Source organism: Triticum aestivum, chromosome 6B (genome assembly GCF_018294505.1).
Source record: "Triticum aestivum cultivar Chinese Spring chromosome 6B, IWGSC CS RefSeq v2.1, whole genome shotgun sequence".
Taxonomy (NCBI): Eukaryota; Viridiplantae; Streptophyta; class Magnoliopsida; order Poales; family Poaceae; genus Triticum; species Triticum aestivum.
Window position 1 is genome coordinate 203152408 of NC_057810.1, and position 19804 is coordinate 203172211.

The window sequence follows — 19804 nt, forward strand, 5'->3', positions numbered from 1 at the left end:
AGAAATGCCACAGTAGGACATCTGGGCGATATCACATAAAGGGCTTTAAAAGAAATGCCACAGTAGGACGTCTGGGCAACATCACATAAAGGGCTTTAAAAGAAATGCCACAGTCGGACGTCTGGGCGACATCACATAAAGGGCTTTAAAAGAAATGCCACAGTCGGACGTCTAGGCGACATCACATAAAGGGCTTTAAAAGAAATGCCACAGTCGGACGTCTGGGCGACATCACATAAAGGGCTTTAAAAGAAATACCACAGTCGGACGTCTGAGCGACATCACAGACAGGGCCTATAACAAAAGTAAATAACAGGTCTGCCACCGTACGACGTCTGAGTGACATCACAGACAGGGCTTGTAATAAATGTAAATAACAAGATTAGTCCATCCACAAGAATAATCTTTTAACCGGATTTATCACACATAAATCCCACCGGAGTTTTGTCACTGAGGCTGATACCTGACAAGATAAGATGAATATGGTACTTGAACAAAGCGCAAGATAATTGAAAGATTTGAGACTCTGCAGAGTTTGGATGAACTGACCACAGCCAACGGATTTCTGTAGTCATGAAGGACTAGTTCCGTTTACGGTATTTCAGTAGAAACACATTTAACTAGTACACACCCATTTCACCTCACGATGCCAGGAATCACCTTGGACAATGTCCAAGAAAAACTTTGAGATGGGGAGGCCACAACCTCGAATAGCATGGGATCAAATTTCTATACGCGCGCTCTAAGGGGTGCCCCACTCTCGGTCCCAACCGGAAACACCCATGCGCCCTGACCGGATGACGGGCTTTAATCCAGGGCCATGGAACCCTCACCCCGGCCTCTCTATTTGGTGTGTACTAGGAAAATGATTTGCAACTTACTATGCCATATTCCTTTCGGAAAACATGTGACAGTATAGGAAGGAATGAATGGAAATGTGATTTGTTTCACGATGACACGGAAGTCAAATAATCTGGCATAAGACTGGCATGTCACAACACTGCCATCTTACCCATCCTCATGCCAACACATGGCTATGCAAATATGTATCCAACAACATAATGCTTTCCGAAACTTACTTTCCGATTATGTGCATGAAATATAACATTCAAAGTGATGTTCATAAACATGCCATGACCATACTAAAATGCAAACATGAAACAACACTCATCATATCAAGAGTTCAAACATGCTTGCCTGGTTCGGAGTAGTCGGAGTCTAACTGTGCGAAGTTTGCAGCTCCGTCACCTCCTCCGGTATCTACGGTATAAGAAAAATACGTACGCAACGTAAATACCGTGAGTGTACAGAAAAGTGTTCCAAATATTTTTCAAATAAATATGATAAAAAATCTAGACAAAAATTTGAAAAGGACAGAAAAAGAATCACTCAGAAATTCCTTTCTGTTAAAAGGTTATAAGGGTTTTAACCCAAGGACCCATCTGTAATGAAACAGAAAACTTCCAGGGGGCTTTGCAGAAAAATCCAGAAAAACGGTTCAGAGTGGAAGCGTATTTGCCAGAGTACGCTTTCAGTAAATGATTTAAAAAAACAAAGGAGAGGCTGACGGGCGGGTCCCACCCGTCAGGTTTGAAATTTCAAACGTGGGAGTCGGGGCTCGTCGGTGCACGAGAGCCGCGGTGGTTGCCGGTGCGATCCACGGTGAGGCAGGGAGATCGGAGAGTACCTCCGTGTTCAGGGCGCCATTCCGCGTCTGTGGGAGGTGGTGGTGGTCGCCGGCGAGTACCACGTCGGCGGCGACGCTTGCTACGACGGACGGCAATTCGGGTGGTCGTGAATCTCGCCGGAGAGAGCTGCGGGGTCAAAATTGAGGTGGTGGTTATCCTACTAGAGCTGGTACGAGGCTACGGGCGAAAGTAGGGCGGCGGAGGAGTTCTCACCGGAGAGAACGATGCCGGAGCCTGAGGCGGACGGAGGTGGCCGAAGTCGAGGAGGAAAGGCCCCTCGAGGCTCGTTCAGTGGCTGGGCGGGGTCTGGTGAGGTGGTGGAGTCGTGCGGGGGCGAGAGCAAGCTCGGGGTGCTATATATAGCCGCCCCAAGGCGGTTGCCGAGAACGGGGTTCTCCGGCGAGGTGATTACGGCGGCGCTGTGGTTGCACGGGAGGGTTCAGCGGTTGAGCGTCGTCATGGGTGTTCCCTGGTTCCGTTTAGGTGCTAACCGCGTCGGGATTTGGTTGCTTAGGGGGAGCTCGACGGAACGGGGCGGCGTGGGCCCGTCTGCGGCAGGAAGCATGCTCTGTGCGTGCCGCGCCACGGCGACGGTGCTGCATGCGTGCGCTGGCGAGGAAATGGCCACGTGGAGCCACCAGGGGGTTTGGGCGGCGCCGAACGGTGTTGAGCCGCCGTTTTGCTCCCTGTCGGCCGTTACGGTGATTCGGCCGCCGCAAGACACGCCGGCGCAGGCGGGCCAGGGCGCCACCGACGCCAGGAAGGCGCCAAGCGCGGGTGTGAGGCTCCGGACAAGCAAGCTAGGCCGTGAGCAACGTGCCAAGTGCACTGTGAGCATGTGACTGAATTTCTGACGAAGATCGACACTGAAACTCTGAATTAACTGAAGATGAACAGAAATAGTGCATGCAAGGTGTTCGACTGAATGATCTAGGCATGTAGGGATTTTTCCCTGAGCTGGTTTTTGGTGGAGGGCCTCTCATAGCATCTAGAGGCTGCCTGAATATTTATGGAATTTTTGGAGAGGTGTAGATATGAATTTCACCAAATTTGGCAAATCTGGTCCAAACTTGCAGTGAGTGAAATTTGAAATATTTGAAAAGGAGAAGAGTGGATCAAGATGGTTCTGGGTTGTGGGTACAAAGGACTATCCAGGGGTGTTGAGTTGAGGTCAAAAATCAAAAGCATTAGGGTACTTGCTTTGCAATTCACCTAGGCTCAAAAGAAAAGACAGAATTATTTTGGGAGGAGAAATAGTTGGAATAAAATCCAAAAATGGATTTTATTAGTTTGGACAGAATGTTTGGGTTGTACCAAAGTGGGAGGAGGGGTTTTGGGAAAATTTCACAATAGGAGGCATGTTAAAATTTAGAAGGGATCAAAACCAAATAAAAGCTCAAAAACTAAAAGGGTTTTCTTTTTAAAAGAAACTAAATCCAAGAAAAGGATATTTGAGAGGGCAAACTTAGAAGATGGTTTTCAGGAAGGGTTTAAATGACCTTCTTTCAAACCAAGCAAGGCTCTTTCTGAAAACAAAATCACAATTTTTTTGGAGTGTCACACTTCGCCGCGCTGCGCATCTTCGATGCGTTCACGGCCGACGAGTACCCCAACGAGGTGCTCAGCTACTCTGACTCCCCTCTCTCCCTCGGCGGAGGCATTTCCGCTGGGGCAATGGACTTCCACGTGGAGGTCTTCATCACCGGCGACGGCGCCTCCTCCTCGTCAAGCAAGATGAGGAAGGCTGCTGAAGCCAGGGCCGCAGCGGAACGGACCGAGCCATCCGATCCGTTGCGCGCCGCGATGCAGAGCCTCCGCATCCCCATCGGCACCGATGTCGACGCCACCAATGTCGCTGAGGCCTGAACCCAGCTCGAGGAAAGGTGCCAGCAGATGCTGGACCTGTCCGAGATGCTTGCCGCCACTCAGCGTCGCCTGGATGCCACTCAGCGGCGCTATCTGGGAGGAGCCCTTCCCCAAAGGGTTGATGCTCCCCCATGACACCCCCAAGTACAACGAGACCGTGAAGCCAGAAGACTGGCTCACCGACTACACCATGGCCATTGGCATCACCGGTGCCAATCCTCGTCTCGCCATGTGCTACGCACCGCTCATGCTCCAAGGGTCGTCCTGCACGTGGTTGAACAGCCTGCCGACTGGCAGCATCAACACGTGGGTGGACTTCGAGGAAGCCTTCGTCCGCAACTTCATGGGGACCTACAAGCGGCCCAGCCGCCCTAGCCAGCTCGCCATGTGCGTGCAAGGGCCTACGGAGACCGGTCGCGAGTACCTCGCACGCTGGACCGAGCTCCGGAACAGCTGCGAGGGCGTCCATAAAGTCCAGGCGATCCAGTACTTCATCAGCGGGTGCCGAGATGGCACCTTCCTCAAGCACAAGCTCTTACTCTCTGAGCCGACCACCATGTCCGCGCTCATGGTGACGGCGGACAAGTACGCCAACGCCGACTCCGCCATGAAGATCCAGGTGGCGCTGGATGAAGCCGGCAAAGCAAAGTCGGTTCCCCCTTCGAAGCCGGCCGGCGAGAGCAGCCGACAGCAGCATCATCAGAACAACAAGTGCAAGGCCGACCAGCCGGCGCAGCGTCACGACAACCGGCTCGTCGCAGCCGCCGAGCCCGCGGCGGACCCGGCGATGAAGCGTCGGCAAACCGGCAAGATGACATGGCAGCCCGCCATGAGCTTCGAGCAGATGCTCGACGCTCCCTGCAAGCACCACAGCGGCACAAGACCCTCCTTGCACATGCTTCGGCAGTGCGCCATCACCAAGCGCATCTTGAGGGGCGACGTCCCGCCTCCTCCAGCTCCAGCCCCAGGCACGGGGCAGACGCATCCGCCTCCGCCGCCGCCTCCAGCTGGCAGCATGATGCGCGACGATGCCTACCCGGACCAGAACACGGCCTACGTCATCTTCACCAGCCTCGGCGATGACAAGCGCAGCGAGCGCCTCCTTCGGCAGGAGGTGAACACCGTCGTCCCGGCCAAGCCGGAGTTCCTGCACTGGTCGGATTGGCCGATCACCTGGACCCAGGAAGATCACCCGGCAGTCATGCCGAGTCCGGGTGGTTACGCCCTCGTCCTCAACCCCACCATCGTCGCGCGACGCACATGCAAGTTCTCCCAGGTCCTCATCAACGGCGGCAGCAGCATCAACATCCTCTACCGCGACACGATGACTAAGCTCCGTCTCAAGGCCGAGTACTTGGAGCCGACCCGGACAATCTTCCACGGCATCGTGCCCGGCCTCTCCTGCTCCCCCATTGGCCGGGTCCGGCTCAATGTCCTTTTTGGGGACAGCAGCCACTTCAGATGCGAGCCGATCTGGTTCGAGGTGGTGGACCTGTCGAGCGCGTATCACGCGTTGTTGGGCCGGCCCGCGCTCGCCAAGTTCATGGCGGTTCCCCACTACGTGTATCTAAAGATGAAGATGCCGGGTCCCAAGGGCCTGCTCACCATCACCGGCGATTACCGCAAGTCCCTGGAGTGCGCCAGAGACGACGCCAAGTTGGCCGAGTCGCTGGTCATTGCCGAGGAGCGGCGCCAGCTCGACCGGATCGTCGCCCTGGCGGGCGAGGCCTCCGCTGCATCGATCCCGACCCCGGACCCGGCCGAGGAGGCCGCCTTCAAGCCCTCCAAGGAGACCAAGAAAGTGAAGCTCAACTCGGAAGACCCCAGCTGCAGCAAGTACGTTGTCGTAGGCGCCCGCCTCGACAACAAATAGGAAGGTGAGCTCGTCGACTTCATCCGTGAGAATCGGGATATCTTTGCATGGACCCGCAAGGACATGCCGGGTATCTCGAGGAAGTATGCCAAGCACAAACTCCACGTCCGCAAGGACACCAAGCCTGTCCGTCAACCCCTACGATGATTTTCCGAAGAGAAGAGAAGAACCATTGGTGAAGAGGTCGCCAAGCTTTTGGCGGCCGGCTTCATAATGGAAGTGTTTCACCCCGAGTGGCTGGACAATCCAGTCCTCGTCCTGAAGAAGAACAAGACCTGGCGCATGTGTATAGACTACACCAGCCTCAACAAGGCCTGCCCCAAGGATCCGTTCGCTCTCCCGCGGATCGACCAAGTCATCAACTCGACCGCCGGGTGCGAGCTTCTGTCCTTCCTGGACACTTACTCCGGCTACCACCAGATCAAGCTGGACCAAGCCGACGCCCTGAAGACGTCCTTCATCACGCTCTTTGGGGTGTATTGCTACATCACCATGTCGTTCGGCTTGAAGAACGCCGGCGCCACCTTCCAATGCTGCATGCAGAAATGCCTGCTGTCGCAACTCGGCCGCAATATCCACGTGTACGTGGACGACATCGTGGTGAAGACCAAGCAGCACCTCACACTCCTCGACGATTTGAAGGAAACATTCGCCAACCTCCGCGAGTACAAGGTTAAGCTTGATTAACCTAGAAAAATGCGTCTTCGGCGTCCCGGCCGGAAAGCTACTCGGCTTCCCCATCTCGGAACGCGGCATTGAGGCGAACCCAGAGAAGATCAAGGCCATCGAGCACATGCGCAAGCCGGCTCGGCTGCGCAATGTCCAGAAGTTCACCGGATGCTTGGCCTCGGTCAGTCGGTTTCTAAGCCGACTGGGCGAGAGGGCGCTACCCCTGTACTAGCCGATGAAGAAGACGAGCCCGTTCGAATGGAACGACAAGGCAGACGAGGCCTTCCAACACCTCAAGTGCATGCTCTCCACTGCACCTGTCCTGGCAGCACCGACCGACAAGGAGCCGCTATTGCTCTACATAGTCGCGACCTCACGGGCGGTCAGCACGGTGCTGGTGGTCAAGCGACCAGAGAAGGGAAAGATTCAAGCCGTCCAGCACCCAGTCTACTACTTGAGCGAGGTGCTCTCCATCTCCAAGAAGAACTACCCGCACTACCAGAAGATGTGTTATGGCGTGTACTTCACCGCCAAGAAGCTGAAGTAGTATTTCCAAGAGCATGTTGTCACCGTGGTCAGCATGGCGCCTATTGGAGAAATCATCGGGTGCATGGATGCCTCTGGCCGGGTCGCCAAGTGGGCAATCCAGCTAGCTGGCCACACCATCCTCTACGAGCCCCGCACCACGATCAAGTCTCAAGCCCTGGCCGACTTCCTCGTCCACTGGACCGAGACACAGTACCTGCCACTACCTCCCGACTCAACGCGTTGGTGCATGCACTTCGACTGGTCCAAGATGTGACTCGGCTTGGGGGCCGGCATCATACTGTCGTCCCCGAAGGGCGACCAACACCGCTACGCGCTCTAGATGCACTTTGCCGCCTCCAACAACGTCGCTGAATACGAAGCTCTTGTGCATGGCCTCTGGCTTGCCAAGGAACTCGGCATCCGGCGCATCATGTGCTACGGCGACTCGGACCTGGTGGTGCAGCAGTGCTCAGGCGAGTGGGACGTCCGCGACTCCAACATGGCAAGCTACCGCTTCCTCGTCCAGAAGCTATCTGGATCCTTCGAGGGCTGTGAGTTCCTTCATGTCCCGCGCGCGGAGAATGAAGCAGCCGACACGCTCGCCAAGATTGCCTCGTCGCGACAAGACATCCCGTCTGGCGTCTCCCTCGAGCACCTGCGCAAGCCGTCCGTCAAGCCATCGCCGGACTCCGAGTCCATCCATGTTCCAGACGACCCAGCCACACCACAAGCCGGCCCGGGGGCTGCTGAACCCGGCCCGGGGACTACTGAACCCGGCCCGGGGGCTGCTCAGCTCAACCAGCCACCATCGTCTCGGACCCGGCCGTCGCCATCCCCGACCCGAGGGCTGATCAACCCGGCTCGGGGGCTGCCAACTCGGAACCCACCCTGGTGGCCGTCTTCGTTGTGGTTACGGCTCCATCTTGGGCCCTACCGATATCCGAATTTTTGGAGAACGGGGTTCTCCCCATGGACGAGACCGAAGCCCGGCAAGTGCACCACCGGGCGTCCGCCTATAGGATCATCAACAACGAGCTCATCAAGCGCAGCTCCACCGGCGTGTTCCAGCGCTACGTCGAGCAGGAACAGCGCATCGACATCCTCCTCGACATACATTAGGGCGAGTGCGGGCACCACGCCGCATCACAATCCCTGGTGGCCAAGGCCTTCCGCCATGGTTTCTACTGGCCCACGGCCCGACAAGACGCCGAGTCGCTCGTCCTCAAGTGTGAGGGATGCCAGCGCTTCAGCAAACGCAGCCACCAGCCAGCGACAGCACTCCGCACCATACCGATCGCCTGGCCCTTTGCGGTCTGGGGACTCGACATGGTGGGACCCTTCAAAACCGCTCGAGGCGGCATGACGCATCTGTTGGTGGCAGTAGAAAATTCACCAAGTGGATCGAGGCAAGACCAATCAAGAAACTGGACGGGCCAACAGCCGTCCGGATCATCAAGGACATAGCGGTGCGCTACGGCATGCCGAACAACATCATCATCGACTTTGCCAAGGGCGCGCTCGAGCAATACTGCCCTGTCTCCGGCATCCGGCTCCACCAGGCCTCCGTTGCACATCCGCAGTCCAACAAGCAGGTCAAGCGGGCCAATAGACTCATCCTGTCCAGTGTTAAGCCGTGACTCGTCGAGCCACTCATCCGCTCACCCGGCAGCTTGCTCGACGAGTTGCCGGCCGTTCTCTGGAGTCTATGCACCACGCCGAATTGGTCGACGGGTTCACCCCGTTCTTCCTCGTCTACGGAGCCAAAGCCGTCATCCCGACCGACGTCGAGTTCGAGTCGCCGCATGTCGCAATGTACACTGAAGCCGAAGCGAGAGAAGCCCGCGAAGATGGCGTCGACCTGCTCGAAGAAGCACGCCTCCTGCCGCTCAGTCACTCGGCCATCTACAAGCAAGGCCTGAGGCACTACCACAGCAAGAAGATCAAGCCCCTCGCGTTCCGCGAGGGCGACCTCGTCCTTCGACTCGTCCAAGAGCAGGCAGGCCAGCACAAGTTGTCCCCTCCATGGGAAGGCCCATTTATCGTGAGCAGGGCCCTGCGCGACCGCAACGCCTACTACCTCATCGATGCAGGCAAGTCAAGGAAGCGCAAGAAGGATACCGTCGGTGAAGAAACGACCCGGCCGTGGGAGGCGGAACTCCTCCGCCTGTTTTACAGTTAGCCGCACGAGTGTATGTATCGTCGCCTTTTGTAAACGCATGAAACTATGGGGTCCCCGAACGAGACTCGGGGGCTGCCTTTTGTCGACCAATTTATTGTGTCCCTATTTTTCTGCATCTCTATACCGCTGAACCCGGCCACCGGTCCGACTCGCTCGACCCGGGGGCTCGGGGGCTGGCCGGCTTGATCGCCACCCGCCGCCTTACTTGGTGATTCCTGATAAAAGTTAGGATGCCGCGGTCCCTCACTTCGCCCTAAAGCCATAGAGCCAGCTTTGGCTGTTGGCTGGCAAGCACAATGGGCCAAAGCTCCTTTACGCTTCATACACTAATTCAAAGGTTGCCGGGTCGATCAACTCTGCCCGCCATTCATCAAATTAACAACCGCACGACCGGCTGCTCGCCAACCGGCTTCGCCGGATTGCCGCCAGCCGGCCAAGTGGGTGTTCCGCTCGTGCTCAACGTTTCGAGGAACCCAAGTCCTGCGCGCTCCTCTTGAAAAACCAAACTCCTTGTCATGGACCAGAGCCTCGACCGTATGACTCACGGGCGGAGGGGGGGGGGAGGGAGGTTTGAGAAAGAAAAGTGCATGAAATCGGTCCAAATAACGGAAGGCAAAAGTAAAAGCACCCACGACATTTACACAAATATTTAAAGTCCCACGGCCTGAGTTCATTACACCATAAAACCCCTAGTGGGTGGGTGGACCTGCTACTTAACAAATTTTACAAAGTGTCTCGGGCATATCCAGCGCCGCGTCGCGACATCGACGGCTCTCCCCTGGCAGCGTCCGGGTCTAGAGAGGTGCCGGTGTCCTCTTCGGCACCCGCGTCGCGGTAGACGTCCGTCTCCTCCGAGCTCCCCTCGGGATCATGGAGGAGCAGGCCGAAGTCGTCACCGTCCACAACCCTGCCATCTTCCGTCCACTCCAGATGGAACTCCTCGTGGAAGGCGAACTCGGCGATGTAGATGGCCGAGAGGCGATCCGGCCGGCTTGCTCCGGCAGAAGCTACTCCGAACCAGCCCGCTAGCCCATCAATGCGTCCAGCTGAAGGTCTGGATGCCAGGACAACGTGAACCAGAGCGCCATCTCAGCACCGGCACGAGCGGCGAATACGCGCCACTCGCCAAGCCGGTCCGGGCCCGTCTCCAACCAACGCGCCAGGCGCGGCAAGCTTCTCGGTTGGACGGAGCCCGGCCATAGGGCCGCCATCATCGCGGTGCCATCCTGGGACAGCGGCTCCATCTGCGTTCCCAGGACCCGCAGGCGGGCCTCAGCGGCGGTGATGATCTTCGGGAAGGTCCAGGCCACCTGCGGACCCGTCCCGGACCCAACGACGCCGGCCGGGTCGCACTGATAGCGGACGGATTCCTCCGCCAGCCGCTGCATCTCCGGTAAGGCCCCTGCCGCAAAAGAAGAAGCAAGTTAGAAGAAGAACAACAAGGAAGAAAGGCCGGATCCCGACCCGGAAAACTACAAGAAAAAGCACTTACTAGAGAAGGACTCTTCCAGGTGCTGCGCCTCAAGCAACGTACCGCGCCGCTCCCGCTCGATGGCGTGGTCGCGCTCCTCGAGCGCCTTCTCCAGGTTGGCCGCCTTGGCAAGGACCGCCTTCAGCTCGGCGTCCTTGTCTTCAGCCGCCTTCTCGGCCGCCTCGCGGCGACGGGCCTCGTCCTCACGGGCTCCCTCAGCCATGGTGACCTGCCCCCACAGGCGCTCCACCTCGGTCTGGAGCCGGCCCTTGTCGTCGGCCAGCTGGCCGCGCTATTGGTCCGCCTCCACCAGGGCCCGCTGCGCCTCCGCGACCTTGGCGGCTTCCGCCTTGAGAAGCTCAACCTCGGCCTCGAGGCGGCTCTTGTGACCCGCCAGTTGCTCATGTAGCCGGTTGGCCTCATCCCTCGCCTGCGCCGCCTCGACGCCAAGACGGCCGGTGTCGGCAACGAGCCGGTCGTAGTGATGACCGGCCCAGAGCAGACGAGACTGCCAGGACAGCACCTCGGCTGCGAAAAAGAAGGGTTCAACAGAAGAAAAAAGCAAGATTTAAGATTTGGCCCAACTGTTACACAGTTGTCCCGAATCTCGGGGGCTACACCCAGTGGGTGCGCTAGCGTGCCCCCACTAGAAAAGAGCACAAGAGTACCTGTGGCGACACGGAGCTCCTCCTCCTTGGCGGTGAGCTGCTCCATGAGCTCCCGGTGCTTGCCCAGGAGTTGATTGCAGGCGGCGACCCGGAAGGCGTCAAGATGCTGAAGAAAGCAGAAATCAGATCAAGGCCAACGCTCTAAAGATTTGACCCAACTACTATGTAGTTGGCCCGAACCTCGGGGGCTACACCCAGTGGGTGCGCTGGCGTGCCCCCACAAAGAAGAAATTGCAAGAAAAAGAATACTTACCAGAACGGCGCGCTCCAGGTCGCGCATCCGCTCCATCTCGGCATGGGCAAAGTCCTCGAGCCGTTCCGTCCGGCCTCGCAGGCGGCGGCTGACGGCGTCCAGCGCCTCCTCCTCCTTGGTCTGAGGCCCGAAGACGACGGCGCCCCCGCTTCGCGCCAGCTGCGGCACGGCAGCTCGGCGCCCTTCTTGCCAGGGCACCAAGACGTGCTCCCCGCTGGCCGCTCGTGATGCGGCCAGCACCTCCTCCGACGCCCCTCCTGGCGCCGACGACGACCCGGACACCGGGACACCCTGCGTCGCCGCCTCCGGACCGAACGTCGGGACGGCCTGCTGCGCCACCACCGGCCCAGCTGCCGGGGTGGCCTCCGGCACCACCGTCCACGGTGCCTCCTCCAAAACCGGCGGCGCCTCCGGTGCCGCCACCCGCAGCGCCTCTTCCATGACGACGCCGCCTCCACCGCCAAGCCCCCGCTCGCTCGACCATGTCGGACCACGGCGGGGTGTCATCCGCCACCTCCACGACCTCCCGGTCGAGGACCACCACCTCAGCCCGGCCTCCACGGCTGCTCTCCCTCACCGACGACGGCTCGAAGACCGTCACCGCCACCACCGTGGCCTCTGGCATCTCGCGCCAGGCCGGCTCCGCGTCGGCTCGCGCCCATGCCGCCGCCGCGTCGGTCCAAGCACGGACCAACGCCGCCTCCAGCTCCGCCTCGGCCCGGTTCCTGTCCCGCCAGGCCAAGGCCTCGGCGTCGTTCGGGTCCAGGCCAAGGTCTGAGTTGCCCCATCCCTCCACCTCGCCCTGTTCGGCGAGGTCGGACCGGCTCCTGCGGAACATGGCCCCTTCGGCAGCAGCGTGTTCTGCCGCCGCCCACGCCAGCACAATCGGCGACCTGAAGAAGAAGACAGAATGAGCCAAAAAGAAACAAGACTAGCTCGGAAAGATTTGGGCACAAACAAGAGATGAAGCTTACCCCGTCAAGACCGGGACCGGGGTTGGCCCCCATGCCCGCTGCCGCGCTTCCTCTTGGCCGGCCTCCCGGCCCCGGCCAGGTCCGCCGTGCACTTCGACGCCCGGGGTCGCGGCGTGATGCTGTCCTTCCCATGCAGGCGGCTCGGAGCTGCCCCGTGCGAGGACCAGGCTCCACCCGTGTCGCTACCTCCCCCAGCAAACGCCGCTACACCAACAACCGGCGTCAGCATCGCCCGCACCGTGCCGTGTTCAGCGATTCAAGACACATGAGGAAGGATGCAAGACTTACCCGCGCGACGCCCAACGCCGGCGTCGGACTCGGCCTCCTCCTCCCCGCCCTGGGCCGCGGGCTCCTCTAGCGCCACTAGAGCCACCTGAGATGGAGCCCGGGTGTAAGGATGCCGAATAACGTTTAGAAGTTTCTCCCATGTTGCATCAGGCTGAATGAGGAGGTGCGCAGCAGCAAAGTAAGAAGACCAAACACTCACCTGTGGCGCTGGGTTCGACTCGATGTACGGTGCCTTGCCGAACCGCCAGTCCTCTCCAAGGTTGGCCCTGGAGATGTCGTTCATGCCCGCGCGATTTGCTTTGTGGACAGCCGCGTCGACCCAATACGGTTGGGGTCTTGTAGGCCGGCCATCTCACCGATGAGGCAGGAGCGCCCCTGAAGCAGAAGGACCCGGCGCATGATGAACGCAGCAAGGAGGTCGGTGCCGGTGAGCCCCTCCTACGTCCTCACCATCGTCACCTGCTCGCAGAGATTGACGATCTCCTGTGACGGGCGCCTGGGCGAGTAGCCCAAGTTCGTCTTCGCCCGCGGCGGTGCGATGGCGAAGTCCGAAAGGTTGATGCGATCCGCCCCATGGTTACGGATATAGAAGAAGCAACTCTGCCACTTCTTGGCAGAGTCCTCCAGCGGGATCTTGGGGAAATCTGCCCCGACCTCTTCAAGATAATGGCGGCGCCGCAATCGGCAAACTCCCCAGCCGATAGTCCCTGCTGCTTCAAGGAGAAGAAGCGCGCCCAGAGGTCGATCGTGGGCTCGACCCCCAGGTACCCCTTGCAGAGCGTGAAGAAGCCGAAGAGCTGGATGATGGTGCCGGTGCCAAGATGATGCGGCTGGAGCCCGAAGAATTCCAGGAACGCGCGGAAGTAGGCGCTTGCCGGCAGCCCGAACCCGCGCTCGAAGTGCGTAAGGAAGACCACACGCTCCTGCCCCTTGGGCCAAGGCCTCTGCTCACCACGAGGCAGGCAGACGCCAACGTCCGTCTCCCGCGGCAGGCGCCGTGTCGCCCGGAGCTGGGCGATGTCCTCGGGGGTGACATTCGAGCCCATCCAGGAGCCCGATGGCAGCGACATGATCGAAGGAAGAAGAAGGAAGATGAACGGCGAAGGACCTCTGCTCAGAGCAGTGGGCGCCGCAGTGCGTAAGTTGCAAAGAGCGGAGCGGCAGCAAAGGGACAGGAGGGCGCGAGCGAGAATAATGTCCGCCGCCCCCCTGCCCCCCGATTTATAATCCTCAGTTTGAACATGGGGGAAGTGGGGAAGTGGGATCGTCTCCACGCACCCGTTCCACTACCCCGCAATAAGTGCGCACGTACAGGCGCAGTAACTGCCCGGGGAAGAGCAACCGGCCCCCGGACGCTGCAATAAATCCGCGCACGTGGGCCGAGGGTGCGCGGCGATGGGCCCCAGCCCATCGCCCAGTCCCGTCATGCGCGTGGCCTGCCAGGCCCATCCGACTTCCGGGCACCATGTGGCCCCCACGCGAAGCCCGAGGGATTGCCCCAATATTCGACGGACTCCTCGGTTCCCGCCATGGCCGGGATGCCGCGATCCGGTTTCCGAAAAAACCGGCACACAGTGGGTGTTGCCGGACCCGGCATTCGCAGAATTCGCCTTGCTTAAGGGGGAAACAACGAAGGCCCGCTCATCCGAAGATGGCGAACCTTCACAGCTTCAGGGACTACTATCGGGGGGATGGACCCCAGGCAGGCAACGAAACCTGGATCCTCTTCAAAATCAACAGGGCTGGCACCGCCCCTCAATGCTGGCACGCGCTTGGCCGGGTCGCTCGACCCAGCAAAATCCCGCGACCTGGCCGGACTCGCCGACCCGGCAAGACACGTCGACTCAGCCCCCACGACTAGCGCAAGGCAGCCGACGGCGTGACCAAAGCTTCCTCAACAAGCCAGCTCTACCCGTGGCGTGCTCCGCAATCTGGCCACGGGTCAGCTCCTGTCCCATCCAGACCGTACGATGGGATGAGTCTTCAATCAGCGATGACCGAGGCAACAGTGCCCCGCCCATGCCTCTGGTCAGCCGGAGCGTGGTAACAGTGCCCCTCACCTACCCGCTGACCAAGGCCGGCGTGGCTACAGTGCTCCCGCCCTCACCACTGACGAAAGCAAGCGGCAGCATGACGGAGAGCACTGTACACGACTCGACTCGGCCACGCCCTGGTGATCGACAGGCCGCGCACAGTCCCCCTAGGCACGAGGGGCCCGCACCTAGGGGAACCCGGCGAACCACAAGCCCTCGGTGGGACCCAGCCCGGGTTCTCAGACATCGACAATACGTACCCACCGACCTGTCACATTACCATTGTACCCCTGGGGGGTTGCTCTATAAAACCCCCCGGGAGCCCGCGATCAGGCAGGCAAGAAGAAAGTAGAGAACGCATACAAGAGAAAAGCAAGTAAGCATAGGACTAGCCACCAAACAACAACACCGGGGAGAAGGAGTAGCCCAAGCCTTGGCCAGTTTCCTTTCCCCTCCATACAGCTCCAAGAGCGACATTGTACTATCGATCATCCAACTACACTCGGCAGGACTAGGGGTATTATCTCTCCAGAGAGCTCCAAACCTGGGTATGTTCGGTGTCCAGCGCCCGCTCATGCCAACCTTGCCTCTGGAGTCCACCAGCACCCTCGAGCCTCCTCCTCTCTTTAGCCATCCCTTGGCATCTGCCGTGCGCCCACCACGACAGGTGGGAAAGCAAATCCATTGTCGCGTCTCGGAGGCATATGAGGGTTTAGAAAAGATGAGAAAATAGAATAGAATGAGGTATAGAGGCAAAACACTACCCATATGCACATGAGACAAACACAATCATATCACTTCAATCAATTCAAACAAGGGCATACATCGGTCTAACTATCGTTACAAAAGTTCTCGGACTATACTATATACATGGGGGAATACTACTACTGATATGGTGGTCGACTAGAAATATTGATCGGTGGAAGACTCCATGATATCTGCTCCAGCTTCATCAACAAAGTCATCATCGCTATCGTCGGGGTCCGAGTCGGTGTCGTCGATGATGATGTAGTTCTCCGGGCAAGTGGAATCATCGTCTTCTCCCACTGGCGTGGGGTCTCCCATGAATACTCCAAGCTTCCTTGTTAGGTTGTCATTCTTCTCCACGAGTATCGTCATTCCTCCTCATATCGATCACATGTAGACTTGAGTTCTTCCTCCAGCTCCGTGATCCTGGTCATTGCCTTCTTCACATCTATCATGCCTGCGCACATCTGGTTCTCCTGGCGACGAATGTGTTGGTTTAACTCCTAGATGAAAGCTGCAATAGATCTATCCTTCCTGGTGCTGATCATCTCCCATTGCTCATCTTGACGCCCACAAATCTGGTAGATAGTATACTTGAGATCCTTGTGGTAAACTTCTCCAATGCGTCCCATGGTGATGTTGGCTGCCATGCTCTTTCCTAGCCTCCAGGTTGGTGCACTAGTAGAAAACAGGGCTTTGGTTCGGCCAGAAAAGAGCATTAATCCCAGTTGCATTATGAACCGGGACTAATGTAAGCATTAGTCACGGTTCAAGCGGCCAGGGCACCGTACAGGCATTAGTCCCGGTTCAAATGGGACCTTTAGTCTCGGCTAGTGCCACGAACCGGGACTAAAGGGTGCGATGCCCATTTGTACTGGTTCGTGGCACCAACCGGTACTAAAGTTTAGACCTTTAGTCCCGGTTCGAGCCACCAACCAGTACTAATTGGGTTTGAGGCATAAGTACCGGTTCGTGGCACGAACCGGTACTCAAGGTCCCATTTTCAAACTCGAACCTCCCCGGTGGATCGCCTTTTCAGTTTTGTAAAAATCAAAAGAAAATGATAAAAACTTCAAAAATTAAAATCCTTCCAGATGTAGTTATGTTACTACATGTACTAGTTAGGAAAATGTAAAAACTTAAATTTGGACATGTTTTGCAAAAAGTGTAGGGAAAATGTAAAACGGTTATAACTTTTGCATACGATGTTAGAAAAAAACGTATAATATATAAAAATGTTCAGCACGAAAATCCGCATGCGATTTTGACCGCCTATGGCCTGTTTGCAAATTTTTAGAATCCTCAAATTCTAAAAGGAAAAAAAGTTATGCTCAAATTTCAGTTTTTTTTGAATTTTTTTAAATCTGGTCAAACTATGGTCAAACTACTTATTCAAGAAGTATTAGTGTTACTAAATAATTATTCAAGAATATTAGTGTTACTAAATAATTATTCAAGAATATTAGTGTTACTAAATAATTATTTCAATTTTTTTGAATTTTGGTCAAATCTGGTCAAACTATGGTCAAATTGTGGTCAAACAATGGTCAAACTACTTATTCAAGAAATATTAGTGTTACTAAATAATTATTTTAGTTTTTATATTTTGGTCAAATCTGGTCAAACAATGGTCAAACTATGGTCAAACTATGGTCAAACTACTTATTCAAGAAATATTAGTGTTACTAAATAATTATTGTTTTTTAGAACAATAGTTTCAAATTCAAACAGTGAAATGTGTGACTTCATGCTCAAGCTAAATTCCTGAGGGTTAATAGGATTGACATCTTACTATTGTCAGGAAAATAGCAAGTGCAGACTTGGAAACGATGGAGAATAGAACCCGAAAGTTAAGCGTGCTCAGGCTGAAGTAGTGAGAGGATGGGTGACCGTCCGGGAAGTTAGATGATTTGGAATGATAACGGTGATTAGAGATTAGAGGTTAAATTGAGCAGTGATGAGGGGTGATTAGAGATTAGAGGTCAATCAGAAATTTGAAAATCCAAAAAAATCAAAAAAGAATTTTAGAAAAAATCAAAAAAATTCCTTTAGTACCGGTTGGTGTTACCAACCGGGACTAAAGGTGGACCTCCAGGCAGCGGCCATGTGGAGGGCCTTTAGTCCCGGTTCATGTAAGAACCGGGACTAAAGGGGGAGGCTTTAGTAACGACCCTTTAGTCTCGGTTCCAGAACCGGGACTAAAGGCCCTTATGAACCAGGACTAAAGGCCCTTTTTCTACTAGTGGTGCATCAAAGGAAAACTCTATGGGCTCAGTGACATGCATGAAAGTCCTTCCTGGAACTTGAACTCGAATCATCCAACGCTCCTCTTCTGGTGAAGTGGCGATGTAGGTCCCGATGAAGCTTGGTATTCCGATGTTTAGGTACCTAGTGACTTCCTTCAAGTGTCGTACAGAAGGTGTATCTTGATCCGGTTGTGTGAACTTGTTCCTTGCATCTGCCATCCTAAAGAGTAGAAAAGGGAGAGGATTCAGAAATGAGAAGAGAGTAGTGATCTAGGGCTTTAGCTTAGTGGTCGTGTCCTACATTCAGCTTGTGCTCTGATACCATCTTGTAGCGACCAGACCTCAAACAGTCCGATCTCTATGCATCAGTGTCATCCCTGGATCGGTAATGCTGACATGCACAATACTTGAGGATTTATAACAGAGTAGCAATCACACACTTATTACATCGAATGTCTCAAAAGAGAACTTATTACAATAATATGGCTTAAGGCCATCTAAAAATCATAACAGCGGAAGGCTTGGAAGATAAAGTGAGTCCATCAACTCCAACGGCATCACTGAGTGAAAGACAATGACCTATGGCACCTTACTCATTATCTGAAAAGTCTGCAACATGAATGTTGCAGACCGAAACGGGTCAGCACATGGAATATGCTGGCAATGTAACACATAGAGTAATGAACAAAATAAATGCTATCGCTACATGCATATTTGGCTGGTGGAAAGCTCTATGGTTATAGTTTTGCATAAATCCAATTTTTCCCTACAACAAAGAAATAAATTTTATTTAACTATCATGGTGGTTGTTAAACATTGAGAAGGTTCCTCCAACTCAATCCCAATTAAGCATCATCATTCAACCCAATCAAATTATATTTAGAGTGATGGGATCAACATGATAATCCAAGAACTAGGTACTCAAAACGTCCATAACCGGGGACACGGCTAACCATGATTAGTTTATACACTCTGCAGAGATTTGCCCACTTTTCCCCACCAGACTCGAATACATCCATGGTCGGAGATTCGAGACACAGTCTTTCTGAAGCATTAACTCTCTACTCTGGATAGACAGTACCACCTACAACCCACTACATCTGCTAGTCTACCTCTTCAAGAGCTTCACGCAACTTACTCAACTATGCCAGAGCCCATATTGGATTTTGGATGCACACGGAAGTTTCTAGCATGAATAATCTTATGATCCCTTTGAGCCTGGGTGGCAGACCGTAGGATGATCACACGGGTACTTTGGGATATCCTAGGACAACACTGGATTCTCCAGGTGCCCTGACAACCACTGGGTACTCCAAGGTTACTCAAGCAATCCACCCAGATGTGTATTTAAGTAGCCACCTTAATTCAACCATTAATTAACAATACTCACATCTGTCATGAGTCACTCGAACCAAACCACGTCTACGAGCATAGCATAGCAATATAAGCAACGTAGAAGTAACTCCCAAAGGTTTGATAATAAACAGGACAATAGGTACTACCTCATCTACTTCCCAAAACCCACATATTAATCAGATCCTAACCATGCAATTGTTTGAGGGTTGATCCAATGCAATAAAACTGGGTAGTAAAGAGGTATGATCAGAGTGTTACTTGCCTTGCTGATGATCCGCGAAACCTAGGGACTTGTAGTAGCACACTTCGCACTTCGGGTACTCTATCGCAAACAAACAAGCAGAGAATAAGCACTCAACTAGAAGCACGGGTAAAACTCAAATAAGAGATCTAACCAGAAAGTTCAACTTAAGAACTCCGGTTTGCAAAAAGAATCAAATCAAACGAAGTAACGAAACTCAAACTGCGAAAGAAACAAGCTCCGTTTACTAATCTGGACTTAATTCAAATTTTACAGTAGCAAATTTTGTTCAAGTTGGTTAAATAGAAAGAGGGCTTCGAGACGAAGATCTAGGCGCTCGAATCGCCTGATTCCGATAAACGAGCAAAAAGATAAACTAAAACAAAAAGCAGGGTAGAAATCGCGATTGAAAATAATCGCAAAAAAACCCTGGAAAAATAAAAACTGACGAGCAGGCTAAGGAACGAACGTTTGCTGTCTGCGGTTAACTGGTGAAAACTGTTTGTTAAAACGAACGTACGAATGGGCGTTCGCTAAATAACTAAACCAAAAAAAAATCTAAAAAAATAACCGCGGGTTCTAAAAAAACGAGCCACCTCGGCAAAGTCCGGCGAGGTCGGCGGTGACTCCGGCGGGGTGGGTGGCGTCGGCGGCGAGGGGATCCGGCGGAGGGGGCGGCGGAATGGGCCGGCGGCGGCTCCGGGGCGGGGGCGGCGCGGCGGGG